The sequence below is a fragment of the Prionailurus viverrinus genome, chromosome D4, assembly GCF_022837055.1.
Source record: "Prionailurus viverrinus isolate Anna chromosome D4, UM_Priviv_1.0, whole genome shotgun sequence".
Lineage (NCBI taxonomy): Eukaryota > Metazoa > Chordata > Mammalia > Carnivora > Felidae > Prionailurus > Prionailurus viverrinus.
In genome coordinates, this window is record NC_062573.1 from 77,492,529 (window position 1) to 77,507,383 (window position 14,855).

The 14,855-nt window shown below is 47.1% G+C and overlaps 1 protein-coding gene across 3 annotated transcripts in view; it reads left to right on the plus strand.

Annotated features, from left to right (window-relative positions):
• The first annotated feature begins 386 nt into the window (after positions 1 to 386).
• The window catches only part of KANK1 (KN motif and ankyrin repeat domains 1), a 203,887-nt gene continuing 189,418 nt past the window's right edge, over positions 387 to 14,855 (plus strand). For all 3 annotated transcript variants that reach the window (XM_047830508.1, XM_047830510.1, XM_047830509.1), the window contains exon 1: positions 387 to 450. The gene's annotated coding sequence lies outside the window, so the exon portion shown is untranslated. The remainder of the gene's footprint in view (positions 451 to 14,855) is intronic.

Below are 14,855 nucleotides of genomic sequence, written 5' to 3' on the forward strand. Positions count from 1 at the left end.
CAGGTGCGTGCCGGGCGGCGGGAGCTCCCCCGCACGCCGCTCGCCGGACAGGGGCCCGCGGGCAGGGGTGAGGCGGGGGTGCGCGAAGGTGCCTCGTGGGCCGAGTGGAGTGGCCGCGGCGCGCAGGCGCACTGGGGCCCGCCCGCCGGCCGGGTCCCCGGGGTACAAAGAAGCGCCGCGCAGGGCAGGGGTCCCCGGCGGTCTCCGGAGCCGCCCGGGGCTCCCTCCCGTCCCGCGCCGGGACGCAGCCGCTGTCACTTCCCGCCTGGGGACGGAGGCTGGCCGGCCTCCCGCGACTCCTCCGTCCCTGCGGCGGCTGCAGTCCGTTTCGGGGTTTAATTCTGGCGCTTGCTCGCCGGCGCCGGCTCCGCCCTCCGCGCCCCGCCCCCTCCTCCGAGGTCCCGGAGCCGCGGCCGGCCCGGCGCCGCAGGTTGGGGAGCGCGCCTGGAGGTGAGTGAGCCGGCGCTGCGCGGGGCCCGGTGCCGGGCGGGGTGGGCGAGGGGGGTGCGGGCCCCGACCCCCGCGGCGGCCCAGCAAACTTGGCGCGCGCCCCGGGGCGCCCGGCGGCGGCGGGGGCGGAGGGCAGCCCCGCGGGCTCGCGCTCGCCCTGCCTCCCCCCGCGGCCCTGGGGCGGGCCTAGGGACGGGGTCCGAGAGGGTGGCTGGGGCTGCGCGGCCGCCGGGCTTTGGCGCGCGCTGCGGCCGCGGTGGGGGGGGTGGGGGGGGCTCGGCCGGTCGGGGCAGCGGGGAAGTCCGGGCCGGGGACGGGAGGGTGCGGACGCACGGCGCTGGGGTACCCTCGGGTCCTCTGCGAGCCCGGGACGGGGTGCAGGACCCTCCCTGCGGCGTCAGCGGGTGAAGTTCGCGGTTCCGCTCCGCAGGGGGAGTGGCGGTGGACCCCTTTCTCTGTGTATCCCAGAGCGGCAGGTGGTCTCAGCCGCGCTCTGCCGACTCCGAGATGGCTCCGGCCGGGGTCGGAGGGGTCGGGAGGTGGGGGAAGGGCGGGAGAGCCCGGGGCCTCCGGGGCCGGACCCTGGCCAGCGCGGCGCGGGCTCCTGGGCGTTCCGGGGCGTCAGGTCTGGGAGGGTGCGAGCGGAGTTGGTCCCCGACGCCCCCTCTCCCGGCCGCTTGAGCAAACCCGCGCATCCTGCGCTCTGGGCAGCCACCACCCCTTGCCCACTCTCCCCCGCACCCCCCATCTGGGTTCCCGGGGAACTTTGGGAGACAGCTCCTGGTGGTGGGTCCTGCGGGTTAGTGGGAGCCGCGCTGCCCCGGGGTGATGGGTGACGGCTTGGGCCGAGTTAGCGTTAAAAACAATCTGTGGCGTCCCCCAGCGCTCGCTGCCTGCACCTCCTCTCTACGAGGTTCGTCTCGTCGGATTAATTAATGAAATCTATCTGCAGGAGAACCCAACGAACAAGGAGGGGTAATCCTCCAAACGTGTAATTGTGCAGTTTCTTGTCCCGCCTCCACCCCCCCCCCCCTGCACCTCTGAGTTGGATGGAAATCAGGACCTCTTTCGTCTTTTTTTAATTCACGGGTTTAGTCAGTTTGATTCTTAGGTGGTGCTTAGCTGTTCACCTGCTAATTGCTCCTTTCATCCAACCTTCTCTAGTAAAAAGTGGGGCACTCCCACGTTTTAGTTATTTAAAAAAAAATCGAGATCTAATAAGCAGGCCATAAATACACTGTTTTAAAAAAAAATGTGCAGTTGCGTGGTTTTTAGTATATTCACCAAGTTCTGTTATCACTAATTCCAGAACAGTTTTCATCACCCCCCAAAGAAACCCCATCCCCATGAGCACTTTTCACCCTCCCTCAGCCTCCCTCTCTCCTGTTAAGGTGAGGTTTTCCCAAGGTAGAGATTGAATTAGAAACTTGGGTTCTTTTTTAATAGATTTGGGGCTGTTAATAGTAGGGGCTGTCTTGTGGTGGGATTAGTGTCTGAAGATGCAGGAGAGCCTCAGGCCATTGGCAGAATGGTGGCCTCCTTTGAAGACACACTGGAGGGATGCGTTTTTCCCCCTGGGGGCACAAGGATGCTTTAGCGCACTTTGTGAAACTCTAGTTGAGGCTCCACCTCAGCAAAAGTGAGTTCTGTCTATGTGTGTGTTTTGGGGGGAAAGGTGATAGAACAAAAGAGGAGTGCAGTTTTAAAAATAGTTTTCTTTTAAATCCTCTAAATTGGCCCCAAGGAAAGAAACCACAGGCAAATGGCCCCTGGAATCGATACAGTCAAGACTTGGGTTCATTTTGTGATGTCAGCATTTACTCACAAATAGTTTCATGAGCTGATGTGCTCTTGTGTTTAACCACCTAGTTCGGAGGAGGAGCGGAGGGGGTGTAGTGGGAGAAAAATCAAGGCAATGGGGAGGGGGCAGGAGCAAAGCTAAAAGGGGCAGTGCATTTGGCAGCTGAGGCCTGTAGGGTGAGCAGGTTCAGAAGCCGCGAGGGGAGGTGGGAGATGTCCGTGAAAATCGCAGACTTGTCCCTCGGGCATTTGTTGGATTATTTGTGCATGTTTTAAAAATCGCATTTCAGGGAGCAGAGGTGAAGCTGTCTAAGCTACCCAGCAGCCTCCCCACTTCTCTTCTGCCCTGCAGTCAAACCAAGAAGTCAGGTTGGTTTCAAATGTTGGGGGATATTTTATGCTTCTGTTGCACCTTGCATGTTGCATGGGTGGCTCGCCTTAATGCCAATTCTTGAAGTAATCGTTAAACTGCAACATACCATCCTCAGCGTACAATTTGGTGAATTTTCACAGTGAACCTAAACCTAGAATGCATGCTGAGATCAAGAGAGAGTGTTGCCATATTGTGGGGACTCCTGCTCTGTTCAGGTCATTTTTTCTTCCCAGGGTACCCACTATTGCCACTACAGATCAGTTTTGCCTGTTGTCACGCTCTCCATGCATGGTATCATCTAATACATTGCTTTTTGTTGTTGTTTGTTTTTAATCTGTCTTCTTTCAAAATGATGTTGGTGAGTTTTACTGATGTTGCAAGTGGCTGTAATTCACTTATCTTTGCTGTGCAATATTCCATCGTGATTATACCCCAAATTACTTACCTGTCCTGGGATTGATGGGTGTTTTGGTAGTTTCCAGATTCTGTCTGTCTATGGCCCGTAGCCTGGCTGTGAACATTTTAGCACATGTACACATTGGGTTTGAGTGTATACTTAGGATTGTTGAGTTCTAAACTGTTAAGTTTAGCAGACACTGGTGAACAGAAGCCCAAGCGATCGTATGGTTTGTATTTCCACTAGCAGTGTGTGAGTTCTGTCCTGTTGTAAATTGCAAAAGCAGTAAATCTACAGAGAGTTTTGCAAATGGACAAAAGGTGACCCGTATTACCCCGTTCCAGGAGCTGGATTATTTCAGCTGTGTTTCCTTCCAGTGCATTTCCATGTCTGCTCGATTTTGTATTTTCTCTTAAAGTATATCTCCATGTTGCTTTAGTCTCCATGACTTTCTAATTCCTGGACACATCCACAACCCCATGGACAGGTTTCCAGTTAATAATCCCCCCATAACTGGCAATAATTGTTAATTTTTTGGACTTGTACTGGTATATATTACTGCAGAAATCATCTTTATGCATATAGTTCCCCCGCCCCCCTTTTGGATTATTTCACAAACTAGAGACTTTTTTTTTCATGGCTGTGGCTACATGTAGTTCACCTACTTCCTACAGAATCGAGCTGTCCTTGAATCTAGTACACAGTTGATGAGAGAAATCTTTAAATTACTAATACGTTACCTACAAAAAGGTATCTAATTGGTTTGTAATGTAATTCTCAAAGTAATGGTGACTTTGGTCCTGATAACCTTATTCAGTAGTGTAAATGCAACTATTGTAATTTCATTGGCCAGTCACATACAATTTTTCTTTATATGATGCTTTTTGCAAAGGTACTGAGCTAGGAGTTTTAGGGGATACAAGAGGAATCATACCATTAAGTAGCTGGTTGTCCAGAAATTCTATGTAAGAATTAAAAACACTAGGCAGAATCCTTATAGGAAACACAGGAGTGTTTAGTTCACTTAACAAATAGTGAATACTTCTATGAGCTCTGAGACGAGATCTTTTTTGCCTGGATGATTAGGATTGGCTTTCCTGAAAGGTACTACTTGAGCTGAGCTTTAAGGGAGCCTTAGAAATTGACAAGGGAGCAGATATCTCTGAAGAAAATACCACCAAGCCATTTGAAGAAGAGAGATTAACAGGGCACAGGCTGTTCTGGACAGTGGGGATGATGCTGGTCTCCTACCATTCTTTCTCTGGAAGATCATGAAAATTGGTGAAATAATATAAAGGCAGAAAAAAAGATTAGAGCTTTTTGGGAAAACTTAAAATTTTTTTGTTTAAGAGAGAGAGAGAGAGAGAGAGAGTTCAAGTTGGGGAGAGGCAGAGAGAGAGAGGGAGATAAAGAATCTGAAGCAGGCTCCAGGTTCCGGAGCCTGTCCGCCCAGAGCCGGGTGCAGGGCTTGAACCCACGGACCACAAAATCATCACCTGCGCCAAAGTCAGCTGCGTAACCAACTGAGCCAGCCACCCAGGTGCCCCTGGGAGAATATATTTTTACTTTAAGGTCCGTATCATGGGGTTCGATTGTGAACACGTGTCACAGATTTTTTGTCCAGTGAGCATTTCTTTGCCTGATTGATGGCTCTTCCCTCCTCTTGGCTCTCAAAATGCAGCAAAAATTGCTCTGAGGTGAAGACCACTCCTCCAACTTGCACATAGAATAAGCCAGTATCCATTTACCTTTAGTAAAAATTATGTTTCTATTTTCTGCAAGGCCCTAGTGGGGAAAGTCAGCCGCTTAGACCCTCCCAGAGTTCATGGCAAGTGGGGAGATAGAAAGATACAGAGTCGTAGTAGGAGGGCTGAAGGGTGGGATTTTCTGATACTCATGGCTCATTCTGGTGGCGTAAGGGGCGGAAAGACAACCAGGCTGGCTCAGCAGTCACAAGCCGCTGGACAAAGAGTATAATCTCAAGGTGCCATTCACCTGAGTGGCCTCACTCTGTGACCTAAGCATGTGACTGACCTGTTAAGCACTACCGGACTGCCTTGCTTATTCAAAAGCTGTGGCCTGCATTGCAATGCCCTTTGCTTTACTCCCCACCTGTATTCATTTTTCAAGGCCCAGCCTCCTTCAGTATCCTACAGACCTCTCCGCCCTGTGGCCTGTGGCACAGTTACTGAACCTCTCTGTGTGTCAGTTTCCCGTCCATAAGAAGGGGGTAATAAAAGCCCTCCCCTCATGTGGTTATTTGAAGATTAAATGAGTTAAAAACCTTACCGAGCATTTGGCAAGCTACCTGGTACACTGTGAAGACTAAACACATTTGCTGTCGTTTTAGTTTTTCATACCTTTCCGAAGTTATATTTGTACATAAAATAATGCAAACAACAAAGACATTTTTTTTTAATTTTTATTTTTTAACGTTTTATTTATTTTTGAGACAGGGAGAGACAGAGCATGTACAGGGGAGGGTCAGATAGAGGGCAACACAGAATCTGAAACAGGCTCCAGGCTCTGAGCTGTCAGCACAGAGCCCGACGCGGGGCTCAAACTCACGGACCATGAGATCATGACCTGAGCTGAAGTCGGCCGCTCAACCGACTGAGCCACCCAGGCGCCCCAAACAACAAAGACATTTAAAATGAAAACAAAAACCCTTCACTCTTGGGTGCCCGTTCAGCTCCAGTCTCAGGTGTTCCTGTTAAGTCCTGTTTTTAGTTCTTTTGGTGATTGTTGTGTAGCAAATTACCTTAAACAATTATTTTAATGGTGTTTGGGATTCCGTGGGTTATAGAGTCAGGCAGGGCTTGGCTGCTGCTTGTGGTGTTGATGGAGGTCTCTGTGTGGCACTCCACTGGCAAATTGGCTGGTCTGGAGGGTCCAAGGAGGTTTTGCTCCAATGCCCCAGGCCTTGGTCAGGATGGCCAGGAGACCAGGCTCCGTGTTGACTGTTGGCCAGAGTATTACTACACATGGGGACTTCAGCATGGTGGCCCCAGGTAGTCGGACTGGTGGCCTGGCCACCAGCTTCCTTCATGTATTAATCAGCGTTCCTCGGAGAAACTGAACGTGCATATATTTCTTAAAAATATATATTTTTAAGAAACGTGCATATATTTCTTAAAAATATATATTTTTAAGAAACGTGCATATATTTCTTTAAAAAAAGATATATTTTAAGGAGTTTGGCTGACAGGATTATGGAAGCTGTTGAGGCCAAAATCTGCAGTGTGGACCAGCAGACTGGAGACCCAGAAGAGCAGGTGGTGCAGATGAAGACCAAAGCAGTCTACTGGAGAATGCTCTCCTGTTTGGGGAAGCTGATCTTTTTGTTCCATTTAGGCCATCAACTGATTGGGTGTGGCCCACCCACATTATAGAGAGCAGTCTGCTTTACCTAATGTTCACTGATTAAAACGTTAATCTCATCTAAAAATACTCTCCAGATGGACAAATGCAATTAACTTGAGCTAGAATGCCTCAAGAGAACCAGTTGGAAGCTACCTAGCCTTAGAAGTTACATGACTTTCCTTTCACCAAGCTGTATCCATTGGATCAGTCAGAAGCCTGCTCAGACTGGAAGGGGAGGAAACATGAATGTGCCACTCGATGGGAAGAGTGTCGACAAATTTGGAACCTTTTTAAACTGCCACAATCTACACGTGATTTCAACACATTTGAAAAAAGGGAATTAATAATACCCCTTACCTCTCTTCTCTTCGTCTCCCCTCTGCCTCCCAATTTTATTAGATATTCCCTAATTTTTATCTAGTGATTTTTAGTTCTCTTTTTTTCCATTTACCTTTATGATTTTAAATAAAGCATTCCATACTTGACAAGGCCATGGAGAAATGGAAAACTAAGGTTTGTTGAGTGTGTGTGTGTGTGTGTGTGTGTGTGTGTATTTCAGCAATGGAAAAGAACAAAACTGTCGAGGAGGAAGGCCTAACAGTGGGGCTCTTATTAAACACTCCAGGCACTAGACGTGTGAATTGCTTGTCAGCGTGTCCCCCGGTGAGCATAGCAGGTGACCTAATCCAACTGTTTTTATTTTCTAGCTTTGGCCTTTAAACTCTGATACCTGTTTGCCTTTTTCTTCCTTGAGCTTTATGTTTAAAGTCTGAATGATGAAAGCAAATGATATTCTCACTGACGAAGAATCTTGAAATGTACATGGTTGAGTTGTGTGTTTGTGTACGGATATACAGACCAGAAAAACCTATTAGAACTAAATATGCTCATGCTTTTGTCATTACAGAATCAATCAGTTAATTGGGAACAGTTACGTATTTCTGGTAATGTCAGGAGGCCTGTAGCTCTGTTGGAAGTTGTTTTCTTTCTTTTTTTTTTTTTTCAATTAGTTAATGGAATTGAGCAATGGGGCTTAGTTTAACACTCAGAAGACATACTAATCCCTTTTTATAATTACCTGGTCCCCAGAGAAGCACTCAGGAACTTCAATTGTTGAAGGTTCACATTTATTGTGTGTTGCAGATAAAACTCCTTTTTTATATAGTTTTTGGCTTGATTATAGGTAAGAATGTAAATGTGTGGATGCCTGCATTACATTTTTGGCTAAATTTGTTTAGCTTCCTGTTGGTAATTCTGACTGGTTTCACCCATTGATCTTGGGGAAAATAGGAAAAAATAATTAGAGTAAGGGTAGAAATGAAGCTGACTTCACCCTCCCTCTTTCTCTCTCCCTCTCCCTCCCTTCTTCCTCCTTCTCTCCCTCCCACTTCTCTCCCCCCTCCTCCTCATCAACAGAATTGCTCTCTGCTATAAAAATAACTACTTAACCCCCGCTTGTTCTATAAATAAAATAAAATAAAATAAAATAAAATAAAATAAAGGGGCGCCTGGCTGGCTCAGTCCATTGGGCATCGGCTCAGGTCATGATCTCACAGTTGGTGAGTTCGATCCCTGCATTGGGCTCTGTGCCTGGAGTCTGCTTCAGATACTGTATCTCCCTCTCTCTGCCTCCCCCATGCACGCGCTCTCTGTCTCTCTAGATGAATTACATAAAATAAAAACAGCTTAAGAGCAGCCCTTTTTAGGGGTGGTGATTGTCTGTATTATATGATGCTATTTGCCACTTGGCTGCCAAATACTTGCTCATTTCCCTTTCCCCAAACAGCCACGGACCCAAGCCTCTCATCTTGGTATCCCATGGCTTTCAAGTCCCTACACATGGCCCTGGAGTATCCATCTAATATCAAAGACTCCTTTGGTCAGTGTTTGGACTTCAGTACATGGACTCACAGAGTGTGTCCTCTGTGTCTGGCTTCTTTCACTGCATGTTGTGTTCGTAAGATTGATCCGCGTTGTTTTGTGTGGCTATGGATTGTTCTTTTCGTGGTTTCATTGTGTTCTCTCGTGTGCCTATGCCACTGTTGAATCCGTCCTCCTGGAGACGTGCATTGGGTCATTTCTTTCCACTTCGGGACCAGCATGGACAGCGCTGTCATGAACAGATTTGTGCATGTGTTCTGATGAACGTATGTATACATTTCTGTCGGATGCACGTCTGGGAGTGGGGTTGCTGGGCTGCACAATTCTGTAGTGGAGATTGCTGGGATGGTTGTATTCATTTAAATGCCCAGCAGTTGTGAGTTCTAGTTGTTCTAAAGCTTCTTCTTCTCCATTGTCTTATTTTAGCCAGTTGTAAATATGCGTTATTGAATCCCCCAGACTAGTAAGGTGAGCACCTCAAAAAAGCGCTCATAGGATTTTATGTTACAGCATAGTGAGAGAGAAGAGATTAGGCGAGTTACAGAATTCATCTAGAGGGGCTCCTCGGTGGCTCAGTCATTTAAGCATCCGACTTTGGCTCAGGTGACGATCTCTCAGTTCATGGGTTCGAGCCCGGCGTTGGGCTCTGTGTGGACAGCCTGGAGCCTGCTTCAGAATTCTGTGTCTCCCTCTCTTCCTGCCCCTCCCCCACTCAGCCTCCCTCTCGCTCACTCACTCGCTCTCTGTGTCTCAAAAATAAACATTAAAAAAAAATTCACCTAGAGATTTTGTGTCCACTTTTTAACTGCTCTAGCTGTTCTGTTTCTCGTGGGATTCGGTTCTCTTGGGATTTTTCTCTTTAAATTTGGTAGGAGATGCAGGTCAAGGGATTCACTATTAATAGAAGTAAACAAAACTTTACGAATAAACTCTGCAGGAGAATTAAGGCTTTTGGTATATTTGAAGACCGAGATTTTGCTCACCTCATGATAGCCTTCGAACTTTTCTGGTTAAGTTGAGCCACTGATGTCTGCCACTGACCACGACATATTTGTAGAATTCTGGAGTTGGCCGGGAATTAAATTTCCACAAGGAAAAGCAAAAGAAAACTTGAGCTCTTGGTGCAGAATTTTTAAAGGTAACAAAAAAAAGAAAGGGGTTGTCAACCCAGGGAGACATTGGATATTGTGTAACGTCAGTGGCATGCTAAGTTGTTGCCATTTCTTTAGAAAAACAAAACGAGTTCCTTTTGATGAAAGGCAACATGTGATTTGATGTGCTAGACTTTGTTGCGATTTACTTCTTGTTGGCCTTTTGAAACTTCATCCTTCAGCCTCTACTCAAGGTGCCTGTTTTATCTTTTCCGTTGTTTCTTTGTGAGGATTGTGTCCTTAGGAATGCAGCCCCCCCCCTTTGTAGTTATTCAGTGCAAATGTTTTCTCCTTTTAAGTATCATGGGGTGGGGGGTGTTGCTGGTCAGGGGGGTAGGCACTATTTGTCTTCAGGACCTTTAAGGTATTTGAGACTGTGTGGCATCTTGGTGGCAAGATGAAATCCTGGGTGGCTTAGCCTGAGTGTCTTTGGGAAACCCAGGCTTCTGACCTTGAGAGCTGAGTAAGACTTCTCTGCCTCCAGAGACACCCCACCCTTTGATCTCCTTTCAGAGTTAAGAGTTCAAGAGTCAGGGGGGAGTTGACTCAATCCAGATCTGGGAGAGGAGGTCAGGCCAGCAATGATTGGAGTTTACTTCCTACAACTCCGTTTCTTAATCGAGGCAGGGTTTTAGTAACAGTTGGGAGAAGCAGGCCAAATATTCACTGCTGTGGAAGTTGCTGTATATTGTTTAAAAAATTTTGTTTTTTTTTTTTTAAGTTGAGGGAATTCCAGACTAATCCTCTCATGAAGTCATGTGAACTTGTGTTCTGATAGGTTTTCGTTGGGGGGAAGGGATGGGAGAATTGTTGGCCATGCTGAGAATGACCGAGGTATGGGTGAGTGGGAGGCACTGGCCAGAGGAACAGCGGGGGCTTGTTAGGGAGTGATCAAATAGAAGGGGACTGGCTAGCTTGTGCTTTGTGGGCATTCAGAAGTATTCGCGGCATGCATATGCATCATTATATCCCTAACATCCTAAGGCTGCCAGATCTGCGCGAAGGTCTGAAAGGTGTCAGTGGATCGGGCATCACCATGGTTTAGGTACTCGCTGTGTGGTAACTTTTTTATCCTTTACTCGATCAGGAATTCTGTGTTTCCATCTGCTGAAGTTGAAACATTTGGGTTGAAAAGAGATTTGTCCTAACAAGATTTGAGACACACACACACACCCCACTGCCAGGCATGCATCTGAGTCCTGTTTTGTTCCCTACAGCCTTGTGTGTGTGTGTGTGTGTGTGTGTGTGTGTGAACTTGGAGCCATGAGGGTACTCTTAAGTTACTCTTCCCAAGTTCAATGGACTCTGTTTTGTCAGAAGTGTTATTTTTTTGATTCAGTTCCCATTTGTTTGTGGCTCTTGGGGCAATGTGATCTCGTCAGTATGAAAACAAAGCAGCAACTTCAACACTATATACAAATCAGAAGTGTAGGTACTGGCACAAGAACAGACACTCAGATAAATGAAACAGAATAGAGAACCCAGAAATGGACCCACAAACGTATGGCCAACTAATCTTTGACAAAGCAGGAAGGAATATCCAATGGAATAAAGACAGTCTCTTCAGCAAGTGGTGCTGGAAAAACTGGACAGCGACATGCAGAAAAATGAACATGGACCACTTTCTTACACCAGACACAAAAAGAAACTCAAAATGGATGAAAGACCTCAATGTAAGACAGGAAGCCATCAAAATCCTCAAGGAGAAAGTGGGCAAAAACCTCTTTAACCTTGGCCACAGCAAGTTCTTACTCAACACGTCTCCAGAGGCAAGGGAAACAAAAGCAAAAATGAACTATTGGGACCTCATCAAAATAAAAAGCTTCTGCACAAAGCAGGAAATAATCAACAAAACTAAAAGGCAACTGACAGAATGGGAGAAGATATTTGCAAATTGACATACCAGATAAAGGGTTAATATCCAAAAATCTACAAAGAACTTATCAAACTCAACACCCAAAAAACAAATAATCCAGTGAAGAAATGGTTAAAAGACATGAATAGACACTCCTCCAAAGAAGACATCCAGATGGCCTACTGACACATGAAAAAATACTGAACACCACTCATCATCAGGGAAATACAACACAAAACCACAATGAGATACCACCTCACACCTGTCAGAATGGCGAACGTCAACAACTCAGGCGACAACAGATGTTGGCGAGGATGCGGAGAAAGAGGATCTCTTTTGCATGGTTGGTGGGAATGCAGGCTGGTGCATCCACTCTGGAAAACAGTATGGAGGTTTCTCAAAAAACTAAAAATAGAACTGCGCTGTGACCCAGCAATTGTACTACTAGGCATTTATCCAAGGGATACAGGGACACCTGCACCCCCATGTTTATAGCAGCACTATCAACAATAGCCACAGTATGGAAAGAGCCAATGGATGAATGGATAAAGAAAATGTGGTATATACATACAGTGGAGTATTACTCAGCGATGAAAAGAATGAAATCTTGCCATTTGCAACTACGTGGATGGAACCCAGAGGGTATTATGCTAAGTGAAATTAGAGAAAGACAAAAATCATAGGACTTCACTCATATGAGGACTTTAAGAGACAAAACAGGTGAACATAAGGGAAGGGAAGCAAAAATAAAATAAAACCAGGGAGGGGGACAAAACAGAAGAGACTCATAAATATGGAGAATAAACTGAGGGTTGCTGGAGGGGTTGTGGAGGGGGGATGGGATAAATGGGTAAGGGCCACTAAGGAGTCTACTCCTGAAATCATTGTTGCACTATATGCTAACTAATTTGGATGTAAATTTTAAAAACTAAAAAATAAAGTTAAAAAAAAATTGGAAGTGTAGAATAGGGCAGGACCAAGGTACGGGAAAAAGGCAGTGGCAAATGGAAGAAAGAGGTGAGGTGCCCGAAGACCTCCTCCTGTCCCCTCACTTCTGGGGAAAGACTCAAATGTTTAGGCGGCAGGACACAACTTTCCATGCATTATTTGTCCCTTTCTTTCCGGGAGAGTTGCATTTAATAGAGAAAGTGAATCGTCTCTCGTTGCTTGTTTTTTAGGTTTATTTTAGCCAACCTCCGGAAACGAGAGGCTACTGTTGGGGATAATCATGAGAAACCAGGGGAACCTGATGGGAAGACCTTCATTTTCCTTTAATGAAATCCCTTATGCTCATAAAGTTCTTGCACACCTTCCAGAGAACAGTATTGCCCACTCAGAATCGGTGCTCCGGCATCTGGGCTCGGTTCTGCCTGCTGCTGGGAAGGGCGGCCAGAGGTTTACCTCTTGAAGTCAGGGGTGAATAAGAAGCTTGAGATCTCTGAACCAGCCCAGAACCAGTAAATAAAGCAGCTTTACTACAATGGGGAAAAAAAGTCCCTCTTTCCTGTCCATCACCTTTGCGAGCAAGAGGAGGAAATACTGCTTAAGGGCTTGACATGTATATAGTTGATGAATCATTTTCTTGGGAACTTGCTCTTTCCAAGAAAAAGTGTTGTGAACCTTGGGCGTCACATCCAGTTTGACCAAATAATGGTGCTCATCTGTTTATTTCATCTGAGTTCTGACCTCAAGCGGTTGTTCACAGTTGATGTCCATTTTAGCCTGGGTTTCAGGCTGGCTAGGGGTGCAGAATCCGTGGAAAATGTGCCTCATTCTCACTAGCTCCCTTTCTCACTTTGACCCTCCATGGCCCAGGACAGCCTTTTCTTTCTCACTTTCTTCCCTTGTTTTGACCTTTATTTTTGGACTGGTGAGGTTAAATGGGTCTGATTCAATACAGGGCAGTGGTCAAGAGCCTGGGCTCTTGAGTCTCAATTAGATGTTTATTTTTGAGAGAGAGACCGCATGAGTGGGGGAGGAGCAGAGAGAGGAGGACACAGAATCTGAAACAGGATCCACACTCTGAGCTGTCAGCACAGAGCCCGATGTGGCACTCAAACCGACAAACCTTGAGATCTTGACCTGAGCAGACATCAGATGCTCAATCGACTAAGCCACCCAGTCGCCCCTAGAGTCTCAATTCTTAAGCTTCCTGTCAAGTGTATATTTCCTTTGCCTCCGTGTGTCTGAAAAGAAACAATATAATTCTGCCCTGGTGTTGAAGTGTATGTAGCTTGGTGGGGAGGGGAGGAAGCGGGGAGGGTAGATAAGGGAAGAAACGTCTAGGATATGGTATTTCCTGACTGTAACCCCCCCCCCCCCCCCCCCGCCGGAATAACATCTCAAAAAAGCCATCCTGTTTGCTTATGGCCAGAGGAGCAGAGAAAGGGCCGTTGTGGCACACAGTGGATCAAAGAAGAACCCTGGGAACAAGTAAATGGGAGAGACCCGGATCCCACAGGAGCCCCCAACTCTGAGAAGTGCCACCACCCTTCTCTCTCTGCAGGGTCTTGCAGGATTGTGGCCAAGCCAGGTCATGTGTTTCTGCCTGTGACTTGGGGGTGAGGAGAGGTACGGGGCAGAGGATTCCAGATGATCAGCAAGGTAGTAGCCTTGTGAGCCAGGCTGAGCTTTGTTAAAATCTGGATCACTCGAGAAGCCTGTTGCCCTGCCTGCTGCCACAGCCAGGGAAACTTTTGCAGGTTGTTTAGGATAAGGGGATTCCGGGTAATTGCTGTTGGTCACTGAGGTTGGGGTGCTTGTGTCTGGAGGCACCGGGAAGGCAACAAATGAGATCCGGTCCTGGGACCCCAGGTTGGCTCTCTGTGCATCGCTTCTGGGAAGTAACTCCCTACGGATGCTGCTTACTACTAAGGGCTGGTGGTGCAAACCACTCGCCATTTATAATCATGCTTCTGGGATAGAATGCATAAATACACTTGATATAAACATACATAAATGCGCCCACTACTGGTTGTTAAATTGGTGATCGATTGTATCTGAAGATAGCGTGAATGAAGATAGTAATGAAGGGGAATGAAGTTTGTAACATTGTGTTGAGAGTCCCAGGCCTGTGTAAAGGCTGGGTCCATTGAGTTAACTAGTGAACTTTTCCTTTTTTTTTTTTTTTTTTTTTTTGAATTTTGTAATGTTTATTTTTAAAAAAAAATTTTTTTTTCCAACATTTATTTATTTTTTTTGGGACAGAGAGAGACAGAGCATGAACGGGGGAGGGGCAGAGAGAGAGGGAGACACAGAATCGGAAACAGGCTCCAGGCTCCGAGCCATCAGCCCAGAGCCCGACGCGGGGCTCGAACTCACGGACCGTGAGATCGTGACCTGGCTGAAGTCGGACGCTTAACCGACTGCGCCACCCAGGCGCCCCTGTAATGTTTATTTTTGAGAGAGAGACAGAGTGTGAACAGGGGAGGGAGAAGAAGGAGGGGGAGACACAATGTGAAGCAGGCTCCAGGCTCTGAGCTGTTAGCACAGAGCCCGATGTGGGGCTCGAACCCACCGACCGTGCGATTGACCTGGGCTGAAGGTGGAAGCTTAACTGACTAAAACACCCAGGTGCCCCTACTA